General features: G+C 39.1%; 1 protein-coding gene and 1 pseudogene across 11 annotated transcripts in view; one reads left to right on the top strand and one right to left on the bottom strand.

The window, feature by feature from the left end:
• Psd3 (pleckstrin and Sec7 domain containing 3) overlaps nucleotides 1-26,531 on the top strand; it is a 520,985-nt gene that overhangs the window by 264,972 nt on the left and 229,482 nt on the right. The window lies entirely within an intron of this gene.
• LOC113832505 lies at nucleotides 17,691-18,250 on the bottom strand (annotated as a pseudogene).

Raw genomic sequence — 26,531 nt, 5'->3', positions numbered from 1 at the left:
GATTAATAGAAATGGGTTAATAATTAAGACTGCTAGCTGATAAGAAGCCCTAGACATTGGCCAACATTTTTATAATTAATATAGTGTCTTGTGTGCTTATTTGGGACTGAAGCTGCAATGGGACCAGGCTGGAAAGAAAAACTCCAGCAATAGGAGAGTACATGAAAGGAGAAGTATTTCCCTTTCTTTGGCAGTAATGTTTGGGTTGTCTAAACTGGTTGACTTTTGTATTGTTCTTTCATGGAAGAAATGTATATTGGTTACCTTTTCTCAATTTGAGTTGACTGCCTTGACATACTCATTTTGAATGGCCAAAGGAGAGTTTTTTTTTTCTCCTTCCTTTCAATCCTTCCTTCCTTCCAGTGTTTTTCGGAAGTGACTGACCATTGGCTTTGGCTTTTTAAGCCTTGTTCAGTGGGTCCTTTTTCCTACATGGAGGCAGAGGTATGGAGCCATATAATTAATGTACATGTTCTTTTACCTTTTTGTAATTCTCTGATGATTCTTGGCTATGCAGGGTATAGATACTATAGATCCCAAATGTAGGAAAAATATTTCTCTTTTTATAACTGATAACACAGAATGGGGTTGACACATTGAAGTAGTGAAATTTCCTATATTTCATATTAACTCTAGGATTTAGCACACATCATCCTTTCTCAGATCTCATCTTAAAACTGTGATAGTGGAGCTTGGCAACAGCTAGTATTTTCAATAGCCAGTCATGATTTTGCTATTTTTTTCTTCCTTAGTAATACCATCAGAGAGGAGAGGCAGTGAGGGCAAAGAAATTAGAATTAGTTGGGCTTTTCGAATGTTTCTTGTGTAGCCTATAACCTATGTGAGGCAGAAGCTATCTTTTAGTTTTTGGACAACCCTAAAAGTCCAGCCCACCACAAAATATTTTAACATTGATTATTCCTTTTTTTGGTCAGTACACTAATTTTAGCATTTATTTATCAAGTTGTCAGCAGTTTGTAGCTCTCTTCTTGGAATAGAGTCTCCCATAAACATTTGTGGTTCCCAGACCAACTTCCCTGCTTGGGCAGTAGAACTTGTGAACTGTTTGCTTTATTATGAGGAATGTGGTTCTTCCTTGGGAGACTCTTCCTCTTGTTGTGTGTCTTTTATTCAGCAGAAGCCTCAAGGGCACTCACTGTTACATGGCCTGTATTGATGTCTGCAGGCCTTCAGGTTCAGGGCCTACTTGAACTTTGAGAGAGAATCAATACTTCTCCAGGGAATTGTTATGCTTTTTTGTCTTCTTAATAATGGCAGAAACAGTCAAAACACAATGATGTATATTTTCTGGATTTGAGGCAATTTGACCTGCCCCCCCAACTTCTTTTACTATTTTACAAGGGAATTTTGGAGTTGACTAATTGCCTTGTTTAAAAATAGACCTTGTTTCCGTTGGAGGATGCCACTCTGTCCAGCCCTGTCAGCACACTGTTTTAGGCTCATGCCAGTGACTTGGGTGGATGTGAGCAGCACTAGTGAAGGTTATTAGAAGTGAACTTATTTCTATTAGTCAACAGGATTTTGGTGTGGCTCTGGGGATTGAACTCAGGAGTTTGCCTGTGCTATGAAAGTACTTTTACCATCCAGCAAAGTCTTACATATGTTTCAGTATACTTTCCAGTCCAGTATTTATATTAGGTGGGCAGTTGATTCATTTGAGCTTCTTAGTTCTAGAACTCAGGAATCTTCACTCGTAGGCAACCTAGGGTAGAAGAAAGTCAGAGTGCCATTGGCTCCCTCCTGAATGAGTGACACAGTTACAGGTTGTTGATAGGGTGTTTCCAGGGACTCTACAGTTTAGAAACCTTTTGCTGTATCCCTGGATGTGGTGACTGAAGAATGCTGCTGCCATATCTATATCAATACAACTGGAAAGACAACAGGACAGGTCAGTGGGACCTGTGCTGTAAATTCTCAGGGGATACCTTCTTCTCCGGGCCAGTACAGGCCACCATTACTGATGCTTCTTTTCATTGCTGGTGTTGCTAGCTCATTGCTGATATTGCCAGTTCATTGCTGATGTTAATAGTTCATTGCTGATTTCATTAGTTCACTGATGATGTCACTAGTTCATAGACAATGTTGCTACTTCATTGCTGATGTCACTAGCTCATAGCCGTAGCTCATTGCTAATGTTGCCAGTTCATTGCTGATGTTACTAGTTCATTGATGATGCTAGTTCATTGCTGATGATTCTTTTCATTGCTGATGTTACTAGCTCATTGTTAATGTTGCCAGGTCATTGCTGATGTTGCTAGTTCATTGATGATTCTAGTTCATTGCAGATGATTCTGTTCATTGCTGATATTACTAGCTCATTGTTAATGTTGCTAGCTCATTGCTGATGTTGCTAGTTCACTGCTGATGTTAATAGTTCATTGCTGATGTCACTTCTTCATTGCTGATATCACTAGTTCATTGATGTTACTAGTTCATTGTTGATTTTCCTAGACTAGTTTATTTCTTACGTTTCTGATGTTGTGGATGTTCCAAGTTTAAGGCATAATATCTCCGTAATCTCTGAAGATGCTACAGTCTTCTAGGACGAATAGTCTCTGATCAGAATGGTACTAGCTAAGCAGACTTTTAATACTTGAGTATTGTAGTGTACAGTCACCATATTCTTGACTCATGATTGTTCCCTTTAGAATATAATTACTCTTAAAGGAAAATTTTATATTTAAATAAGTTTTAGAAAATGTAGGCCAGATTGTGAACTTAAGGCAGTACATTTCAAGATTTGAGCACACAGCCTTTTCCTATATTATTGAATGAACTGTTCATTGTAACCAGCTTTGTATGGAACATTTGTCCCAGATCCCAACCCTGTAGCCACATTATTTTCTTCATACCCAAAATAAATGTTCTGCTCACTAGCTTATCTTAGAACTATATATATAGTTTCTCCTCTATAGAAAGATCCTGATGTTCATATGATTTATTTCTCAGTTAAGTTATTGCTTATTCAAATGTTTCTCGTAATCTTATTTTCCCCAGTGAAAGTAGTCCAATACTATTTAAGGTTAGGGTAGGGGTGTGGTTAAATAGCAACAAATTCAGTATCTTCGTTTTCTGCTTCATAATGTTTTCAGTGGAAGTGATTCAAACATAATGTGGGTTGAGTCCAAGGGTACAGAAAAATAAGACATACAAATATGTCAGATAGGAGGAGGTTAAGTAGCCAAGATAAATATATTGAAAGATCCCCACTGTTATAGAACTTACATTTAAATAGAAGATATGTGTGCACTTCAAATCATTAGTTACTATTGCAGGAGTGAGAATAATGAGGGATGATCTTGTAGACAACTTTACTTTCTTTAGAATTCTCAGGGGACCAGAAGGAGGAGGGTAACTTCATCTTTCCTTCCTTTCTGTGGCATTGTCATGTTAGGAGAATTAAGAGAACTCTTGTGTTTTTTCCTGTGGGATGATAAGGCATTTAGATAATTACTGATTTTATATGAGCTAAAGGGTATTAGCTGAAGTTTTAACATGGTTAAAATTTTATCAACCTAGTGTCTGGATGCCTTTTTATAGGACCAAACTCTATGCAAGGAGCAGAATCTTGTGTAGGGTTTAGGTCTTGAGTTTTTGTTTTGTTTTTCAAGACAGGGTTTTTCTATATAGCCCTACTGTCCTGGATCTAGCTCTATAGACCAGGCTGGCCTTGAACTCACAGAAATCTGCCTGCCTCTGCTTCCCAAGTGCTGGTATAAAAGGTATGCACCACCACTTCCTGGCAGTTCTTGAATTTTTTAAAAAGTATTTTTCATCATAGCCCAGTGTGGCTATATCCTGAAAATATTGCCTTGGGTAAAAGTCCCTCTGGTTCTCTGTAAAATAGTGGTAGTAATAACTCCTTGGGCTGTTAAGAGGATCAGTCTATCTAGATACTATTTACAAAGTGCTTAAGGCAGCACCTGAAGCTAGTATGTGCATGGTCAGTGTCCGCCGTCTACCATCCCTGTGTGCTGCCATGTTCATTATCTCATTTCTTATCATCACAGAGCACAGATTAGTAACAAAGGACACAGCAGTGTGCTTCCTAATTTTTTTTGTTTTTCTTTTCTGATTTATGCCTTTTTGGGTGTTTGGTCAGATAAAATGGAGAGACTCGATATTGATCCTCTGTCTTGTGGTTTTAGGCATGGTGGTGTGATTGCTCATACTGTGTTATGTCTCTGCAAAACAGTGTCTTTTCATAGTGAACTTCTGTAATCCTGCTGATGACTTTATTAGTCTAAGTGGTACCATGCAGAAATCAGTATGGATGCTGAGTCTCTCCTTATGAAAACTAGAATAATAGGAAATTGTATAGGTCTGTGCACAAAAGTCCACTGGAGTGAGGCATCTGCAGCTTAACATTTCAAGAGACATTCTTTAGTTAGTAGACTCATTCCTTGATTACTGATATCAGTATTATTTATCTTAAAGATCTGTTTTCACTATGTTGTCCAAGCTAGCAGTAAACTCAAGAGGTGAACCATTCCTTCTAGGCCCCCATGTAGTTGGGATTATGGTTTTGTGCCACCATACTTGGCTTCTCCTTCCTGTGCTTATTTATATCCTAAATAGCTCTTTTAAACCCAATATTGAAAAAATAGAGTTTCTTTTTGAGCTTGAGTCTTGGTGTTACAGCTCAGGCTGGCCTTAATTCGGGATTCTATCTCTTGTCTCATTCTCCCCAGTGCTTGGATCATAGTCATGTTTGACCACATCTGGCTAAAATTGCATAATTTGAAAAAAAAAAAAAACCCTGACAAGGACACCCTAACAAGGGTGTCCTGTTAGTTCATACATCTGATCTACTTTGTTACCCCCATATACTCAGGCAGCCAGGGCTTCTCTCCCAGACCTGTCTCTTTGGTATAGGAGACTTTTTCTACTTCTCTTTCTGAAACATCCTGAGACACCTCACTCTGATTAGCAAGCAATGAAGGTCTGTTTGACTCTCTCTCTGTCTCTGTCTGTCTGTCTCTGTGTCTCTGTCTCTGTCTCTCTCTCTCCTTCTCTCTCTCTCTCTCTCTCTCTCTCTGTGTGTGTGTGTGTGTGTGCGTGCGTGCGTGCGTGCGTGCGTGCGTGCGTGTGTGTGTGTGTGTGTGTGTGTGTGTGTGTGTGTATTCATGTGTATGTGCCATGGTGTATGTCTGGATGTCAGAGTATAACGTGAGGGAGAGTCATTTTTCTCCTACTGTGTGAAATCCAGAATGCTCTGAGATAGAATCACTTTTTTCCTCCATTTAAGCCCCCAATGATAGCATTTTTTATGCCAAACTACTGTCTTTGATTCTTAGTAGTTCCCATACCACATAAGGGTTGTAAAAGAGCATGTAAACTTTAGACATGTGCATTCTTGGACTGCTTGGGTTATGGGGATTCACATAGTGATGCTGTGTAACACACTCATGGTTTTGGCCCAAGCTGCTGTTGTGGGTTGTTCACCTATGTCATGGTACTGATGAACTTATGATCCACAGTGCACAGTCCCTCGAATCCCTCTGTGTCCAACTGTAGCCTCTGGACTTGCTTTCCTTCCTGATGTTCTAGTCCTCTTGGGATATTAGTAAACATGAGAGGATGGTGAAATCTTACGGACTGTTGCCTTGGAAACAGCTAAGAGGCCTTTGCACTGCCCCCTTGTTGTGACTGGTAGAGAGAGCTTCTCAATTAGCTTTCCCACCTACATGTTTATTACCCTGGAGTACTCTATTTAGAGATAGAGTTTTTAGCAAACCAAAGAAAGGGACCAGGGTGTCCTGTTAGTTCATACATCTGATCTACTTTGTTACCCCCATATACTCAGGCAGCCAGGGTTTCTCTCCCAGACCTGTCTCCTTGGTATAGGAGACTTTTTCTACTTCTCTTTCTGAAACATCCTGAGGCAACTCACTCTGATTAGCAAGCAATGAAGGTCTGTCAACAGCCTCAGAGAATTCCTTATCACATCAGGAGTCATCCTAGAATGACTCAGTGATAGTGGTTGTGTGTAATTCAGAAGAGTCCCAGAAAAGCTCACCTCCACACCACATGCAGCCTTCCTTGTTCACTTCCCAATGGCTGCACTGCCTGTCTGCATCTCCACAAAGCATCCTAGCCCGTTTTCTCCCAGGGTGTCTCTGAGTTGTGGATTTTAAGTTCTTCGTGGGTCTTCCTGTGTGTGCCTGTGTGCGTGTGTGTGTGTGTGTGTGTGTGGGGTGGGGGTGGGGGGTGGGGTGGCAGTGGTTAAATAACAGGTAACTTTTAAAGTAAGGGAGACCTCCTGGTTTCTCAGCAGTTTAAGAAGCTTGCATGGTGGGTTTGCTGAGCTCTACTCTGGGGATTCCCTCCTACACTCAAGACGCTGCTTTCTGTCCTCACAAGGGTGCACGGCTTAGTTCCCGTTCTTGGTCATGCTGTGCTGAGCACACATGCATATGGTGTACACATGAGCAGGCTGGCACAAGCACACTAATCTGATTTTCAGGCAGCCAATAGTGTGGGTACTGCCTCATTTCCATAAGCACGAGATGTTGCTGTTGGCCATGGGTTTGCTAGGCAATTTTGTTTGTAACCTCTGTTTTCATCCTACAGAAATCATGTTTTGTTGTTTGTTTGTTGTTTTGATTTATATTAAGTTCCTTTGGAGCTTTAAGATAGCACATGGTATTCTAATCAACTTAGTTGACACTATATTATAATAGAATTTTAGAGATAATTAGGATATTCATCAACTCTTGTAAACACATTACCAACAACACACATGCCATAATTATATGTGTGAAGTTCTAAGACAAAGGAAATAAGGACAGTTGCCCAATTCACACAAGTATTTGTGAAACTGGATCAGTATTTAAATTCTTCCTCTATATTCCTCAGTGCTGTTCCAGGTCATCACTGTGCAGTTTTCCATTTGATCACTCTATGAATCTTCTAGAAGGAACTAGAACCATAGACCCCTGAAGTGTACCAGAAAGTTCCTAAAGTCAGATTCCCTGGAAACACATCCCAGCTCTGTCACAGATATTATTAGAATGTGTTTCATTTTCCTTGTTTGTCAAAGTGACATGGAGTTTTTGTGAAGATTAAATGCCACAAAGTCTCAGAACAGTATGTGGAATGATGAATATTTGCTATCTATCATTTTTGTCTGAGTGCTCTGAATGGCAATGGAGAGAAAGTAGTCTATTATAAATCCCATTGAAGGTTTATGTCAGCCTGAATGAACAGTTAGAGCTCACGTAAGACCATAAAGTCTCTCTTTCTCTGTCTCTCTGTCTCTCTGTCTCTCTCTCACACACATACACACACACATACACACACACACACACACACACACACACACACCTGCCTGCTCACCTATCATCTCTAGGCAAGCTGTGTGTTCATCACATCTTAGTGACTTCCCTTCCATACCTACTCCTGAGAGTGACTGAAAGCGTTAGGCAGGAGCAGTGATGTGGTGGTGCATCCTAGTGAGGGCTGAATCTCTTTTCAGGCTCCTCAGGCTTATTTTCTTGGCTATTACATTCCTTCAAAACATGGCCTTTAATTTCTTTAAAGACCAAAGGACAAAGGGATTAATAATATCACTAAACACTTATGGAATAACTACTGCTAAGCGCAAGCCAGTATTTTGTTCCTCCATGTAACAGTGGAAATTACTATGTGGAATTACAACAGGTGGGAGGAGTGCAGAGTTTTTATGGAGTGATGGCACTGCATTGTCTGCCTCTGTGAATGATGTGGGAGAGATAACCACAAAATATTGCTCAGTAACTGCCGTGTCGGTTAGTCCACTGCCAATGGCTGTGTGGGAGGCAAGGAAGGTGCAGTTGCAGACAGGTTTGTGTCATCACTGTGTCATGGGAGAACTGCTGCCAAGTTCAAGTCTTGCTTGTGTGATGAAGAAGGTACTTGTGGAATAAGCATGTTTGGACTTGAGGTCAGTGCTGAGATGATTTACAGTGGCTAATGGCAGAGGTGAGGGCTGTGTTCCGGAAGTGCTGGACCCGTGGAATCAACTGAGGGGTCGCTTGCCTTTTCCTGGGTGAGTGTGTCTGTTTAGTCTTCCTTACATTTGCAGAAGTGTGCCTTCTGAAAGTAGGCTTCCCTGTGGCTTCCTGGAGCCTGTCACTCTCCATCTCTTTGGTTGTAGCTGACTACTCCTTTAAAAGGTCAGAGGACTTGTGACAGGAAAAGCCAGGAAGAGCCTGTAGGAGGTGCTTTGGTGTGGAAGAAGCCAGAGAGAGAAATTTACCTGTTGACAGTGGATCTTTTAAGAGAGAGGAAAAACAAAGTTGTTTTACTGGTGACAGTGGCTCTCTTTGTTTCATGCCTAAGACAATGTTTTCCTTTAAAAGGATAGAAACATTTAGATATGTGCTTAGTGGAGGAAACACATTTTTAGACTAGGGATATTTTTCTGCACCAGCTGTGATTAATTAAGAATGCCAGAAACTGGTGAACAGAACTCCTGAAATGGCCTGCAGTCTCTCAAGTTGGGATGCAGTCATTTCTGCCGTTCCTTGGCTGTCTGGGAAAGAGCCAAACATTGGAAGTAATGTTGTGAGATGTGTTTTCTGATTCAGATGCCATGCCATGATGATTTTTGTGAAGTGAGATGGGTTTTTTGTTTGTTTGTAGCATCCATAGAGACTGAGATTGCTGAACAAGCAAAAAATAAATAAATTAATTAACAGGGCCTAGTTGCAAAACTTTCTCGAAATGCAGTTAACTGAATTTTCTATTTTATGAGGTATGGTCATTTTTTGAAATGTTGAACTTTGGCTTTCATATACTTAAACATATGTCTTCAACAATGTGCTTTTTAAAGAAAGGAAGGGTTAGAATTATGTGGGTTTGCTAATTTCAGAAAGGCTCTTGAGAAGCAGAAGAACCAAGAAGGGGAATCAGGCCATTTCCTTTCAAGGAATCTATGCTCTGTGTTCCCAAGAGTGCTAAGGCAACGTTGGCCTTCAGGTGATTTTTCATTCTTGATGCTTTTGACCATGACATGAAGTCTTGGCTCTTCACAAAACTAAAGCTTATCTTCTCATATTATTCAAAGGACTGTGTGTTAGAGAGTAGGAGCCCTGCTTGAGATGATAAGGTGAAGTCTAATACCAGTTGTCAAGGGCATTATATGATTTCACTATACTATTAGCTAGTAAAGCCATATGATTCATTTTATAAATGAGATACCTTAACATCATTCCATGGTTATACATTTTACTAGAGAGCTGGAGAGCAGTGTCTGCACTTGACAGGTATTTAGAACAGTTCTCTTACCATTTCTTCCCTAGAGTGACTCTCCCTTTACTCAGGAACATTCCCCGGATTTACAGTGTGATGCTTCAAAGATAAAACCAGTGCACAGACATTTTTGTTCCTAATCAAAGTGGAAAATTGCTTGAAAATTTTAGGAGGGAACCAGAGTGTTTTTAGCTTTTAATTTCACATTTCATTTCCTCTGTGTATTTGTGCTTGCTTTGTGCTTAGTTCAGTTTATCTGTGAACATTGCACATTAGAGCAGAAAGGAACGGCATAATCAGTTGCCTTTCAGAGCTTACTCTCATCTTCATTGAACGTACTCATATCTCCTTCTACTCTGAGTATGCATATGAATGTTTATTTTACCTGGGTGACATCTTAAATTTCATTTATGTGAAAACATTTGAGTAACTTGTTACGGTATGGTGTCGTGGTATTGCCATGTGTCAAAAAAGACTTGCTTACTACAAAGCAATGAAATCATAATGAAACATAGCTCCTGGGCCATGAAGTGACAAGAACTTGGTTATGATTGGTTCCATAGTGCTTGCAATTTGATATATTTATTAATTACTATTTTCTGCTCTGATAAAACACCATAATCTAAAAGCGAGTTAAGGAAGAACTGTTATTGTGACTTATGGTCCCAGAAGGTGAGTCCATAATAGTGTGGGGGCATGGCAGCAGGCAGCTGGAGCAGCAGGCTGAGAAATCACATTTCAACCTCAAGCAGAAAACAGAGGGTAAACTGCAATTGAGGCGTGGCTATAAGCCCTCAAAGTCCGCCCCAGTGACTACTTCTTCCAGAAGGGCTCAGCCTCCTAAGGGGTCCACAAGCTCCCTAAACAGCACACCAAGTGTTGACCAAGTGCTCAGATACATGAGCCTATGAGGGACAAACCTTATGCAAAACACCACAGTGTGTCTCTTTCCCTTTGAGGATTTCATTTTGATGTGTTACCTGATACCCATTGAATTTTCAATGTGTTATGTATTCTCAGTGTCACTACTGCTTGAAGTTGTCTAGTTTCTTTGTGTATTACCATTTTCTATGCTTTTTCTTGTTTTAGATCCCTGCTGTCCTTTTGGTCTTCTGGATATATAGTTAAAGCTCTATATAGATAAACTAGAAATAAAAATCCAATTTGAATGAGATATGTTTATATATTGAAACCACTTGAAAGGAATTTGATTTATAGAAGTAATAGAATTTTGTTTATTGAAGACAATTGGTGAAGCACACTTAAAAACAGATTATAGTGAAGACAGCTTGATAAACACAAAAATGAAAAGACATCTGTTAGGTTTCAAAAATAGCATTGCTACTCCTTATTTTCAGACTTTGTCACTGTATGTGTCTAGGTGTAACATCTAGGTAAAATCTGTAGAAGATAATTAATGCCTGTCTGGTCTTCTATGATATAAATGTATTGCATTTACTTGAAATAAATGCTTTTCAAAGTATAGGGTAGACACCTTGTGGTATGGGAGTTAATTATAGAGAGTATATGGAGGAGTATATTTGATTTTAGTAGTTACATGTTCTAGTGTGTGTTGTAAAACTATGACTAGCTCATCAACATATTTCATAGTTACTATTCCTTTGGAATTCTTTAGGTTTTAGGAGTTTCCAGGCTCTCACTCATTCACCATGCCTCCAGTCCTGATCTACACAGTTCTGGTCAACTTTACTTCAACATACATGACAGTAACTTATAATTCAGTATTTGAAGCTGCAGATCTAAGTCACCATGGTCTATTGTGGAATTGTTTATACTCTCTTCAGTCTTTTCTTAATTTGCTTGCCCTACCTCTTGCTTGGAGCAAAATCTAGAGCCCTTGCAATGACCAAGTTTCTACATGACCAGTGTGTTTCTGTCCTCTTCTCACTGTTGTTCACTTTGTTCTGACTGCCTTGGCCTCTTAACTACAGTGAACACATTTGGAATGCTTCTGCCTCATATCTGTGGCCCTGGGGTTTCTTTCTTCCTTGACTCTTCCTCAGATATCCCATGACCTGTTCCCCGAGAGTCTTATTTTTAAAGATTTCTTTTTCCCTCACAAACCCTCACATTCCCCTCACTATGTTTTCTTTTAAAATTCTTACCTGTTTCACTACCATGACATATTTTTATTTATCATCTGTCTGTCTTCTGAAATGCAAGCAGCATGAGGGTGAACATTTTGTTTTAGTCTCTGCTTAATCTCCAGCATGGAGAACAATCATAGTACACAGTAGAGACTCAGAAAATATTCACTAGACAAGTAGGCTAAACAAAACCAGGAGCTGCTATAGTGTTTTTGGGAAATCAATCAGTGGGCTGCGGCATAGTAAAAGCTATAAGGTGATGGTATTTGAGAAGCATTGATAGATAATTTTAATGTTGTTTTATAGGTGTAGCACTGCAGTAATATCCTTATGTAATTCTTACCTTGTATTTATAATTTCCATTAGATAATTTTTCTACATTTAGTGTGTGTGTGTGTGTGTGTGTGTGTGTGTGTGTGTGTGTGTGTGTGTGTGTGTATGTGTGATGGCTTACTGAGCATCAAACTCAGGTCTCATCTTTGCAGGAAGCACCTTCACTTCTGAGCCATCTCACTTGTCTCGATTTCTTTGAAGTGCTTGTAAGTGTTGCCAGTTCTTAGGGTAAGCACATTTTAGAGTTACAAAACTGGAACATGTTTGCAGTTCTGCCCACAATCTAGGAAGACTTACATTTCTTCTTGTACTTCACAGTACATTATCTCTGTCTAACATTTGCTTATGAATGCTTTAACTTGCATTGATTTGATGCTGATGCTTTTCCACATGTCTGGTTCTTATCTGTCTATCTTTTATTACTTGTGTATATTTATTTAGGTCTGGGCTGTAGTTTCAAAGGGCTGAAATTTACTAGTTTTATTGTTTGGATATTATGGGTGCCAGATTTATATCCTTGGACAGATTAGGAAAGATGGTCAGACCTTATTGGACTTCTCCCTATTCTCACAGCATCTTTGCTTTCATGTGACTTTATTCTATCGGTGTCCCTTGCCATTTAACTCTGTTCTGGTTCACATGATCTGTTAGTATGGGTACTGTCATAGTCTAAGTACCATGAATATATGTCCCAGATGTGTAAGAGTGAGAACAATTTACTTGATTCTTTTCATCAGCTATTGGGTTCCCTTCTGGACAGCTCAAATTATAATATGCAGGGCAGTTTCTTGTACATTTATTTATTTTGTTTATTTTTGTATATGAAAGTTGTCTTGGGTGGATTTTTTCTATTTATCATTTTAATTTTTCTTGTTTATTGCTTTTATAGTTAAATCCACATTTCTGTGAATTTAAAGGTCAGAAACATCTCTGTGAAGAATTTTAAACATTGTTTTATTTTCTTTTATCCCTTTATGGTTATCTTCTTTTAAAACATTGTTATATGTTTGCTTTGTTTTTGTTTGCATCTGTGTATATATATCTGTTGTGTATCTGTGAGGGCAGGTGCTACAGATGTGATGGTCAGAGGATACCTTGGGGAGTTACATTCTCTTCTTCCATCATATAGGTCCAAGTGATAAAATTCAAGTTCTCAAACTTGCTGGCAAACACTTTTTAAGCCATCTTTCTGGCCCTCTAGTTTTATTTTGTATGTTCCCTTTGAATTGTATTATATTTTAGAGAGACATGGGGCAGAATAAAATTTTATTCTAGGAGCATGGTGTTTGCATTAGTTAGGACTCTTTAAAGCATTTGGGAATCAATAGTATAAATAATCCCTTCCATCTCTCTCTCTGTTCCACTCTTCTTCATGCTTCTTCCTCCCTAACCCTGCCGTGTGTGTGTGTGTGTGTGTGTGTGTGTGTGTGTGTGTGTGTGTGTGTGTGTGTTTCTCTCTGTGTGTTTGTAATTATAAAGGGTGATATTTAGACTAACATACATCAGAGGCTGGGTAGACACAAAAATCAAAAAAGCAATCTGAGGATTGACCATTCAGGGGAATAGCCTAGGTTAGGAAGCTTCAAAATGAGAGACCAGGGATGTAGTCTCAGCTTGAAGCTGAAGACTTGAAAGCTCCTGGAGAATGCTGGTGAGAGTAAGGCTCAACATGGGAAAAAGCTAGAGTCTGATTTCTACAGGTGACAACAGTAGCAGTGAGAATTAAGCAAAGCAAGAACCCTCACCCTGCTGTAGGGGAGTCAAGCCTGCCTGTGAGAACTGGCCACCCTCTTCCTTCCTCTCCTCTGAGTCCGAGTCTGTAACATTGAGCTGCCCATGTTCAGGGACACTTTCTTACCCTTCACTGACCCACATTCCAGTCTGTTCTGGAAACATCCCAGGACACACAGAAGTGTGCTTCAATTTTCTAGGCATCCTTCAATTGATTCAAGTTGACAGCCAAAATGAATCATCACAGTGTTTATGTATTTATAGTTCATTCCTCTCAGCAAAATTATGTAGCTTTCCTTATTTTAATTTTGTAGTATTTTTTCCCAGCTATTTTGCAAATTTTATTCTTGGTGAGTTTCTTTCAATTATTTTTCTAATTTGTACTTCATAGTTTGTTAAAGCTCTTTTTAATTTTCACTTTATAATTGGCCATTATACTAGTTTCATATTTAAAAACATTTGCATATGTATTTATCATTAATTTTTTGAAAATTTCATGTAGTGTTTTTGAATTAGTTCTTTGAGAATTTTATATAATTTTTCAAAAAAATAGTTCTTTGAAAGCATCATTAAGACATATTTTGATCATGTTCACTATACCTCTCAACTTTTTCCTGCTTCCCTGCCTGCTTAACTTTCTATTTTCTTATTAATCCTTCAAGAACAACTTTTGTTGCCTAAATATTTTGGATGTGTTGGCTTCTACGGGAGATTGGTGGAGTTACTAAGTGCTACAGTCTTGTAGAAAACTGTCTCTCCTTCTCCCTGCAGCTCACAACTGCTAATAGCTCCATCGCTTGGGGTGTGATTGCGTTTTCAGTTTCTCCATCCTTGTTGGTATTTGGTCTGGCTTGGGCACAGGTCTTGTTCATGCTGTCATGGCCACTGTAAGTTTATATGTGCAGTTGTCCTGCTGTACGCAGAAGATAAGGTTTCCTTGTCATCCACTACCTCAGTCTCTTACACCCTTTCCACCCCTCTTTGGAATGGTCCCTCTTTTGGAATTGATTTGTTAAACAGTTATAGTGTCTGCAAATATTTATCTTTTTTTGTTCCTTACATTCCCACACCCCCAACCCCGTGAACTTACTGTGTTAGGTCTTTTAGAATGAGGAAAATAATTTTTGTGGGAGGTAGCCCATGTCTTATGCTGGTGTGTTTTAGTGGTAAAATTAGTATGACTGAGTGAGCACAATTCTTTGATAGCATGTGAAGAAAATATAGCTACATTAAACTTTGGAGACCCCTCTAGCTCAAACAATCTTAGCTTGTCTAGAAACTTACACTTCACTTGTTAGTAACTTTTTCTGGTCAAAGCATCATCCCTAAAATGTCCCTGCTACTGTTCCCCAATAGCTAATGCAGCATGGTATCTCCTTTTTTTTCCTGATAACTAAGACTGGCTCATTATTATGGTAAATTGAGAAATGGAATAGGAAGTATTTTTGGTTTGATGGTAATTTAATTTTTTATTTGAGAATTTCATTTAGCTATATCTATCATCTGTCTATCGTGTGTGTGTGTGTGTGTGTGTGTGTGTGTGTGTTGGTCAGCTTCTCTCCCTCTCCTCTTTCTCCTCCACACCCATTTCTTTTCCAGTTTCATGCTCTCTCTTTTTGAATCCAGGGACTTAGTGCTTCCAATATGTGCATGGGTGTAGGCCAGCCAGAGTTACTTGTCCATCCATGCTCAATGCTGCACTATTCACAGTAGCCAAGGGATAGAAATAGCCTAGTGGATAGGGAAGTATTGTGATGGTGACCTCAGCAGGAGTCTTTGTAATGCTGCAGCTGCATTACAACCAGAATATTGTCACTTCCATTCCATAATCTTTAGCTAGAGTGAATTTTCCCTGTTCTGTTGCCTGGAATTTCCTAGTTATCCCTAACTTAAACATCTTGTTTTCCAATATCCCTAACTTTAGCAACTTTAGTGGCACCGTCTTCAGGAAACCAGTTTGCTTATAACAATTTATGTGCCTTACTCCATATTCCCAATGCCTCATTTATTTTCTTCAGACTAAGGTTATTATAAATGCTAGTTATACTGGCTTATGCCTATAACCCAAGCACCTGGGGAGCTAAAGGAAGAACATTGCTCTGCAGCAATGAGAGCAAAACAAAACTGTACTACATGCTGAGTTCCAGGCCAGTTTGGGTATAGGATGACCTGTGTTTCAAGAAAAAGGAAAGCTAAAAGCTCTTTAGAATCACCTCCCTTGGGACATAGAAATTCCTCAGGTGGTACAGCTCTTTTGAGCACAAGGACCTTGGTTCAAATCCCAGAACTATTTCGTTTTTCTGTCTTTTTAATATTTTTTTTGTTTGTAGAGCAGGGCATGGTAACATGAATTTGCAATCCCAGAATTTAGGAGTGAGGAGACAAGTGGATCACTCATCAGCCAACCTAAGGTATATGTTGAGTTCCACACTACTAAGAATGGTGTCTCAAAAGGACAATGATTGACAGGAGAGAAAGAACACTCAGGGTTACCTCTGGCATCTACCTGCACACGAACAGATGCACACTCATATATTTGCATCTGCAAAAATATGTAAGTGCACACATACATACACACAGTGGCGTCATTTGGCTACTGAAGAATTTTATCACCTCACACTACAATGGCAGAGGGTTTGTCTGTCATGACTATTGCATCTGATAGATAAATAGCCACTCAGCGTAGATTTTCTAAATTCATACTTAACATTCATGGGAACAGTATCTGGCATGTTAAAATCAACTTGAAAGACTGCAGAGAGCCACTTGTTTAGCAGAAGCAGGAAGGGAAGGTGAATGAGTTGGAAGGGACAGTATATGCCAGTGCCTAAAGTCTTCCCAGCTTTTCTGGATCTGAATTGACATAGACCTGAAGGGACAGCCAACTACTGTTTTCTGGAGCTGAGTATAATTTTGAGGATTTTGATATGCAGTTTCAGACATAGATGAACTCTATAACCTTGGGCATGAAGAAAATATAACCCTATACTTTATGCCTTTATCCTTTAATTTGCTTGCTCTTTAGGGTTGCAGTAATGGATCCACTGAGCTTTTACAGCTTTCTAAAGTGGCAGTCTCGCTTATAAAGTTTCATAACCCCACCTATAATAAAGATAATATTTAAAAAGCCTGTGGGGGAAAGGCGGCCAGAGAGAACCCAACCCAGGAGTATGTGCTACAGTGCTCAGGGTTACTTTGTTGGCATGAGGCAGCAGAGTTTACTTTCGCAAGCCTGAATACTAACAGATTTTTAATATGTTTGCAGAATTAAATAAACACTATAAAATTTGAAAGTTTCAGTGAATCTACCTTTACACATTTCTGTTCTTTTTACAGTATGTATTTGTTGCTTCATAAACTATGAATTCAGGGATAAATGAGAGTGGGAAGACTTAATTCAATTTTGAGTGATTTTCTGTATTTCATTTATTTGTGCTGTGTCTTCAAGGAAACCTTATGGTTTCCATATTATTGCATTTAGTTTGGAGAATTAAAGCAAATATGTGGTGATTGGGGTAACTTTTTGTGAATTTACTATGTTATGTATAAAGTTCAGTAGTTTGAAGCTGCTGAGGCATGAGATCTATAGCTTGGCCAGGACTTTACCTTTCACTTTCTGAATAAGGAAGGTGAGATGTTAAGTGGTCACACTGAGACCATGCTTTAGAGTCAGACAGCTGCACTGCTGTGGACACGAGCGTTCAGTACTTCTCTCCCCCACTTTGACAGACACTGGTCTGCTAAACGGTTTCTCTTAAGCTTTCTCTGGAAAAGTTTGACCTGAAAGTCAACAAATGCAATAAATTGACCATATAATGCCAAAATGTAGCATGATATTAAATATTTAATTCTCTCCTTGAGATAACAGATGATTATTGCTTCTGCTAACTGTTTAAACTATTTCCATTATAGTCTGTCCTTTGTCACTCTGGGAAAGAGCAGGAGCTTTAATGTATAAAGCTTACTGCAAGGCAGAGTTCATTCATAGTGGATCTGTTTTGGATATGGCCACTGAGAGTAGATAACAGGCATATCAACAAAAACCCAAGCATTAACACTTAACACAATCCAAAACAAGATCTCTGCAGCCTGAGAAGCCCCTGGGATCTAGAAGTGCATCCATTCATTAGATTCGGCAGTTTCAAAGCTTTCTTAGGAGGGAGGAAATAGTTGCAATTTATTTTTTCCTATTGGGCTCTGTCGCAATGTAGTCTTTTTTCTTTTTCTTTTTTTACTTTTATCTGCATTTATTTTATGTTGAATTTATTCTGGTACCAAAAGTTTTTGTTTCTTCAGTTTCTTCTGGGATATCTTTTTCTTCTGTGCAACCTCCTCTTCTGGCTTTGGAACAATCTGTTCCTTTTCCGTGAGGATCATCTCGATGTGACACGGGGAGCTCATGTATGGGTTAATCCGGCTGTGAGCTCTGTAAATTCATCGACGAATCTTAGGTGCTTTGTTCACCTGGATGTGTTCAGATGTGACCAGAGAATCTACATCTAGACCCTTAAGCTCAGCATTACTCTCTGCATTTTTTAAGCATGTGCAGCAAAAATTCAACACTTCTTTTTCAGCCACCGACCCTGTGTCCAGCCCCACTGTTTGGCCTGGGCACACCTGCCGACTCCACCATTGTATCGCCGGAATGGTACACATTGCTTCTTCAATGTGACACCTTTCAGGTATTTGGTGGCTTTTCGCATATGCATACCTTTGATGGCCTGGGCAGTTTCACGGGTATTCTTAAAGTGAACCTGGAGATTTGAACCTCTTGACTTGCATGATTTTGTAGGTTTTTCTGGGTCTAGAGAGTATCGAACCATCTTCACAGGTTACCTCAGGTTGCTTACAGGAAGAGCGCAATGTAGTCTTAAAGATACAAAATTTTAACAGAAATTTCTCTTACATCTTGAAGCATCATTTAATCCTCAGCACATATATAATTGTTATTTCAGGACATGATAAAGAAGTACCCCATTAGAGGCATAGCAGAAGTGCTATGTGGTTGGTAAAGCTACATACTGGTACATGATTTGAGCCTTGAAGAATAAACAGATTTCTACATGGTAGATGAGGGAAGAACCCTGGAGGCTGCAGACACAATAGCACAAGCTAAGACACTACATAGAGAACAAGAAAACTGGAATGGGCTTGAAGGTCAAGAATGGAACAGCCAGATGCAGCAAATCTAAGGGTACCAAGTTTGGAGCAGTGTGATGAGAACTCTGGCATTTGGAAGTTTGGATTTTTAAAGAAAAGGAATATTATCCATTTCATCTTTGGACCTCAAGAAGAACAGTAGTTGGATGGAAAAGAATAAAACCTTGTTGTTTTACTATCTGAAGATTCCTGGGGTGCATTTTAACCTTGAATCTTGATTGTTTTTGTATTTTGAGTAAAGTTTTACTTTCTCTATAGTGTAGGAGATCTGTTATTTTATTAATCTTTAGGTACTTTGCCTCTTACAGTAAAAAATCTTTGTCATGATCACTATTTTTAAATCATGAATTCAAGATGATATCCACTATCAAAGCTTGAATATTGCTACTTCATTATTGCTATAACTTATAAATGGACTGTCTTCTAATATTAAATATTTGCTGAGTTTCTTGTTACTAATAGGAGATACCACAAATCATTCAGCAGAAAAATAAATAACCTGGCGTCTGACTGGGGAATAATTTTATAGATTTGGAGCTGTTTTCTACAGGAAGATTAGGAAAAGGCACAAACTAGATGACGAATGTGTGCCCTCTGGTGAGCCTGCTAAGAGGAAATGAGAACCTGCGCCTAGAAGTCAGAGGACTTGGCCTGTCATTTATTGCTTGCAACTCTTAATTATGCAATTCATGGAATATCTCATTAACTCCTCTGAGTCTATTTTTGTAAAATAATTATAACTTTATAGGAGTTTATGAGAACAGAGTGATTTAAGTATGTGGAACACCAGATTTTCATATCATAAAGTCAAATGTGTTGTCTACTTCCTTCCTAAACAGGCTGGCTTATATTTACCTTGGTTCAGTGCCAGATAAGAGCCCTGATCGACTCACCCAGTTGTCCCAGTCAGAAGCACTGAAGTCTAACTCGGTTTCTGCCTTTTCTTCAGTTTCTCACATATAGCTGGCTGTGAAATCCTACCAGTGTCACTTCTTCTCTCTTAGTTATGTACACATCAGCTCATTGGAGGACATTCACCCCACCTGTTACCTGGACATCAGCAGGATCAGCTCGAAAGAAGATCCCCAGCTTCAGTCTCACCCCCTTAACAGGAATGTGCACTGCCCTTAACGCCAGATACTGTTTAAAGCACTCTATAAATTATTACCACTCTTCTAATCCTAGCATTTTCTATGAGCCACCTAGTTCTCCCTTAGAGCTGATCATTTTCCTGATACTTTAGAGTTTTTCTGAGTCCCCTTTCTGAGCTTTCTGCACCTATGTTTTGCTGACTCTTTTGTACTCAGTACTCCAGCAGTGTCTTATATAAGCATGTGACTGTGCTAGTCTCTGCCATCAGGGAATCTGTCATTTCTGTCCACCTGGTAAACCCACCTTTAGGTTCAGCTGAGGCACTGGTGCCTCTAGTATTTTAGTGTGTCTTAGAGCCTTAGGACATGAATTCCTTGATATTAGAAGCTATATTTTGCTCGTTATTCATGTCATGTCTAGCATGAGATGTGGATGTTCAAGTGATGTCAGAGGGGAACTTTGTGGATTACTAGGCAGCTGGATCTTCCTGTCCAGCCTGTTGTCTTACCTATGACATTAAGCATCGACAACACCATGCTAAAACCATGTTTCTGCTCACATCACTTTGTTATGAACTGATAATCATATTGCAATACCAAAAACCCAGAGTTTAGAAGATCACACACTGCCTCTGGCTATAGATAATTTTCAGTGTTCCAAGTACAAAATGAAAGTTGATCCTGAGTGTCTATGGCAATAATTAGTTTTTCAAACATCAAAAGAAACCTCCAAAACTTTCCAGATGGCCTTTGCTAGGGTCATGTGCATCTGTTAATGCATTAAAGATAATCTCAGAGTTGGGCACTAAAATGCATCCAAATTGCATTAAGCAATAAAGACAGAAATGCCTCCTTGGATCAGTTTGATAAAGAACAAGTCCAAATCTGAATTCTTCACTTCTGTCCCTATGGTTCTTTCTTGGTTTTTGGTTACTGGCCTGTCTATACTCTGGTGTGTTGTGTGGTGTGTGTGTGTGTGTGTGTGTGTGTGTGTGTGTGTGTGTGTGTGTGTGTGTGTACATGAATGCCTGATGTTTTTGTCCCTGTTGACTCTTTGATCTATCTGTGTTGGTGCCTGTGTCTATCAAAGAACTCTATTTTGTATTTATTAAACAGCAAAGAAAACATGGTGTGGGAAAGGAACAAGGAATTTTTTAATGGAAATCATTAAGAGCTTTATAGGAAAGAAGTTCCTTTAGTAACCCTAATTGACTCAGAGCAGCATTCAAAAATCTCATGTTAGCAACCCATCCACATACATTGTTTCCTACATTTATGAATATTTATTTGTTTAAGTTGCTTTCAGCATGCTGTCTGCTTTCAGCAAATGATTATGGCAGCATATATGCACATACATTGTTCTGTGTCAGAGGCAAGGAAGAATATGAAGGATCAAAGTCATGCATTTAGCTTATGTTGTAAAGCTGATTGCATGGGAAATCCAAGGCATAGCACATTTGGTTCCATTGTTCTCTAAAGACAGGTTTAGCTTAAACAGACTGAGTACACACAGGTTAGCAAGTCAAGAGACATTAACTAGGCTGTAAGGTCTGGTCAAAGCTCAGACTTTAGGGTGAAGAGATTTTCAGAAAAACTTATCACCAGAGTTATGAGGGTTGGCAAGTATTCTTCAGGCTTCAGAAATAGGGTGTTACATATGTTACTGAAATCATTGTATGTGATATGACATTCTCTCATTAGTGGTGACATTTCTATTGATTCTTCTAAGAGAAAGCTTTCAAGGCTTTAGGAGGGGTTTCCTTTACATTTTAGAGACTATATGATAACATCATATACTGGCATTTAAAGAACAGTATAACAAATTGGATTTTGGAAGTTAGAAAGGAAATTGTTACTGATACAATTCCATTCAGACGTAAGAATTGGCCCAATTTATGTGAAGAGTATAGTATATTTGCATATGACAGAGAAACACCACTAACAGGGAGATTGCCTGTGTGTCATCTTCTGTTGGTAGCAGGGAGTTGGCAGTGTAGGCTTCATCCAAGTTCCATTTGTGAGCGGATGGGTGTTCCTAGTCAACAAAAGAGGAAGATGGACTTACATAGTTCAAGTGACCAGACAGACTGTTACTGTTTCTTCACCATGTTTTGTTCCTTTTAGGCCCACAGAGCATTGAATGATGTTCATCCACATGGTAAGGGGATATGCTCTTTATTAATTTCCAAATTTAAATTTTAGTCTTTTCTGGATGCACCTTTGTAGACACACTGAAAAGAAGTATTTACCCCTGTATCCAGGTATCCTGTGATTTAATGGAAAATTAGTCAGCCTAGTGCCTCTTGCTGTAAGGAGAGGAACTGCAAGGCAATATGAGCATCTGATCAGCTAAAGTGACTCTGTCTCTAGACAGGGTTCTGTTGGATGCTCTGATTTCTCTAGAGTCGGAAGTGAGCTGCTCATGGGGGATGGGGAAGTGACTCGATTTTCACAGATTGTTCTCAGTCGTTCTGTCAAGAATTTTGATATTTTAAAGTAACAATGTTCAAAGTATATAATAATTTCTCATCCTCCCTTTAAAATTATATCAGGGACTACTAAGTTAATATTTACCACTGCAAAGGCTTTACTTTCCCCTAACACCCTATATACTTCCCTGATCATTATCCTCTAATAAGAGGCAATGTGGGTTGGGTGGTAGTTGTGGTGGTGGTGGTGGCAGTGGCACACACCTTTAATCCCAGCACTCTGGCAGGCAGAGGCAGGTAGATCTCTGTGAGTTTGTGGCCAGCGTGGTCTACAGAGATACTTCCAGGGCAGCCAAGGTTATACAAAGAAATCCTATCTTGAAAAACAAAACATACCAGAAAAACCAAACCAAACCAAACCAGCCAAACAAAAAAGACATGTGGTTATAATGTGGATGCCTGCATCAGTAGACATGGACTTTTCAGTTACCCCTTCTACATTATGGATCACAAACTGGGTTTTACACCTACCTCTCCCAGGGAACTCTCACATAGAATAAAAGTTAAGAGCCATGCAGGACTCTATACTGAGGACAGCTGACATTTCCAAACCTACTGTGTGCATTGCAATGTCAACAACTCATTGACTTTCAACCTTCAGGTCTTGCATGGGGCTGGGGAGGTTGACTGTATAGCAGTCCCCAAGTAATTCTAATGCCTGAGTGTGTTTGTCACTTACAACACAGGAGCATGCACCAGCCCCACAGTAAGGAAGACGGTGAACAGATGTCACAAAGAGGTTCCCCAAGCCAGTGTTTGAGAGCTACTGCAGAGTTAAAAGATGTGTTTGTGTGTCTGAGTGGTTTCATAGTTTTCTTGTTTGTTTAGAGTCTTGGCTAAGTGTGTGATTGTGGGCTGTGTGTTTCCTGGTACCCTGGGCTGCATTGCTGTGTGGTACCTATGCTATTCTCAGGGCTTAGCCTCAATTCTTCTAGATTTCTGCTTTGTAGTTGCATAGAAAAAAAACCATTTTAGTTTCTAGATTTTTTTTTTAAATTGCAACTCCAAATACTACATTTATTTGTAGCATTTACTACAAAGAGTAAAATATGTGCCTTAAGCTGATGGCTGGCTTTTGACTCTGCTTAGGGGAGTTGTGGGGAGCTTTTATCCTTATTTTCAGTTTGTAAAGTTAAGAACTCTAAGAAGCAGAAGCCATTAAAATGCTTAAGAATATTTTAGGAATAGTAACTCTCTGGGGTACCAACTTTAATTCTCCTATTAACCCTTCAAGGCAGAAAGGATTCTATTATTTTCATATAAGGAAACTGAAGCTGAAAATGTGGCCACAATTTGTAGATCTGTCAATCCATAATTTTTCTTGTTATCCAGACACTGTCTTTATTTCCATCTTATTTAGAGTTATATAATGGATTACTGGCTGTGCAGGACTCTAGCATCTAGACAGGTTTGAGTCAGATCCAGCCATGCACCTTGGAGCTTGATGATTTGGAGAAAGCACTTAACTTCCATGGGTCTGTTTTTTTCCCCTCTTTCATTTGGTTTGTAGTACTTTAGAAACATTTTCAGTAAACACGTGTAAACATGGCAGGTAGTGTGTGTGTGTGTGTGTGTGTGTGTGTGTGTGTGTGTGTGTGTGTGTGTGTGTATTCTATGTGCCTAGTCTAAAACATCTGTAACTGTGGGGTGAGCACAGAGCAGGCACCTCATTTGCTGTAATGAGCTTTCCCCAAACTTTGGCAGTGTTTAATTGGGGGCTACTTCTGGAAGTATTTTTGTTGCTATGAAGTGACTAGCATGTGACAACATTGTGACAAGGTGCAGAGGCGTCATCCTTTGGGTGACTTGGACTGGTGACATTACACTGCAGCCCATTGTGGAATTTAGGATCTCCTGTACCAGTCCGATTCCTTGTAGGACAGGACTTCTGACACCTTTGGGGGTGACAGAGCAGAGAACTCACACCTTGGCTATTATTGCCGCCTGACCTGTACTTCTTTTGCAGTGGCTATGGTAAAGTTCCTTTTGTAGGGCTTGTGAGGATTTATAAGTTATCTGAGGGTGATTTTATCAGTCTTCCTTCCTGCTGTAGCAGTTCAGAATGGCAAACCAAGACAGTCTTCATGAACTGGCCATGTTGAAGGAGATATTTATAAATGAATTTTGAGAATAGTGCAAAGGTGAATAGTATTTTCTGCCAGCCCAGAGGGAAGGATTGTGTCCTCCAGGTGCAAGTCCCAGGATGGTAAGTGTATCTTGCATCTTGGGTGTTTCTCTGTCTGTTGACATGACTAGTTTCAGCTCTCCTTTTTCTTCCCTTTAGTTTTTCTTCCTTTGTAATATTCCTTATGATATCACTAGAGTGACACTTCTTACATGTTTTATAAATACAACTAAAAAACAAACTTTTCATGGATTTGCATAACTAGAGATCCCTGTCAAGTGGGCAGATTTGCTAGGGCACGCAGTGCCAGGACCCAGGGAAGGAAGGCCAAGGGGTAGGTATGTATGTTATTACAGACTTTAAGAAATCTGAAGCTGACCCTCTGATGCATTTTTTTTCATTTTTGTCAAAAGGTAAGGTAAATAGTATTAAAATGAATTGTGTTCTGAAATGTGTGTTCTCTGAGAGTCACCAAATGCGTGTTGGCTATGGGTTTATCTGTGATTTGCAGTTTCTTGCAGCAGATAGGAATTTCAAAGAGGCTCATGTCTATCTATACCTTGAGGCATTTAGGTTGGCAAACAGAGATGGTAATTAGAGTTTACCACTTACAAACGTAGTGTGACCCTTCTTTAGAAGAAAAAATGGTTAATTCAACTTTAGTATTAATCATCTCTTGTGGATCTGTGGTGCTCTAAAGGTGATAGCAACACTGTGAATAGCCTCACTCTGCCATACTGGAAAGTAGTACTTTAAAAGGCATTGAATTATTTGGGTGAGTTTCTCTAACACTTTGAATGATAGTGTTGGAGACTTACACAAACCTTTACAATTAAATACAGACAATCAGATTATCAAAATAACATATGCTGCCCCAAGTAAACAGAATTGACAACAAAGAACCTTGTACTATCATTGTTTGATTATCATGACTTACCAATAAAGAAACAGAATGCAATCTTCTTAAAAATTAGATGGTAGAGAATTTTAAGGACACGGTGTATTAGTGAAAAAAAATAGGCAGAACATTCTAAAAATATACACTGATTCTGCTACTGACTGGGAGATAAATCAGTTCCACTAGACAGAAATATGTTACTAGCTAACTATGGTAATGTGCCTTTTCATATTGAAAATTCTATTAATAATTCTTAGACTGAGGTATTTTACATACAAATGAGAATTTGAGTTGTTTTTTATGCTTTTGCATATATAATACTTTTGTCTTATTACCAACTCATAAGCAGTAACTTTCTTGAAGACATTATAAATATCAATTAAATCAAGAAAAACCAATGGTGTAATTTTCCTTTGACACAGAAATAAACATCTGTTGGTCACTTGCCTGACAGATTTTGTCCTGCACGCTGCATGAGGAACCACTCTACAAAGACTGAACTTTGATAAGACAGATTATATACAGGAATTGATGAAATATATATTTACATAGTTTTACTTTTGCCCACATTCTCCACAAGGTTGGATGAGAGAAGTCAGGGGAGTTTTGTTTTTGTTTTTGTTTTTTCTTTTTTGCATTTGTTAGCATCTCTGGTTCTCCTGGTCTTTCTCCTACCTTCACAGGAAAGTTTGAGTACTGGTTCTGGGAGTATACCATGAGATACAAACTGGTTTGCACAGCTTCTAACACATTCTTTACTCATTTCCCGGGCTTTTGAATTTTCTTCCTTCCATCATGACCAGATTTCCATGTCCCTTTTAAGTTGCTTAAAAAATAATATGCTGATGAGTTTGTTGAGAGTGCACCTACCTCTTGGGAAGCTGTTTTTGTCATTAGATTCTGAGCTTGTCACTTCTGCTCTGGATAGTGCTACAATAGATAGATAGGGATGGAACTGTAGTCTTCAGCCTTGTTTTTGGACTGTTTGTTTTCATGTGATGCTGCTATTAGATGATCAGTGCTTAAGTTCTGCAGTTTGCTTTCTTCTGGCCATATAACCAAAAGGCAGGCAGCTCCTAATTCCAACAGGATTTCCCTAGACTGCCTCAGGGTCTCCAGTGTAAGAAGTAAATACATGCTCTGAAGTCTGCTTGTGTAGCCATGAGACCTGCCAGGGGCTTTTCTTCAAACATTTGTATCAAAGCAGAACACTGCTTAATTTACATGAAGAAACTGGACCAGGAAGTTCTATTGTTGTAAAATGGCATGCTAATATGTAAAAGGCTTGCCTTACTTGAGAAAGCCAGAAATTTTGTTGTTCTTTCTTTGTGTGTGATTTTA

Source organism: Cricetulus griseus (assembly GCF_003668045.3).
Source record: "Cricetulus griseus strain 17A/GY chromosome 1 unlocalized genomic scaffold, alternate assembly CriGri-PICRH-1.0 chr1_0, whole genome shotgun sequence".
NCBI classification, from domain to species: domain Eukaryota; kingdom Metazoa; phylum Chordata; class Mammalia; order Rodentia; family Cricetidae; genus Cricetulus; species Cricetulus griseus.
The sequence above is the reverse complement of the archived record's forward strand: the minus strand, read 5'-3'. Positions and strand labels throughout refer to the sequence as shown.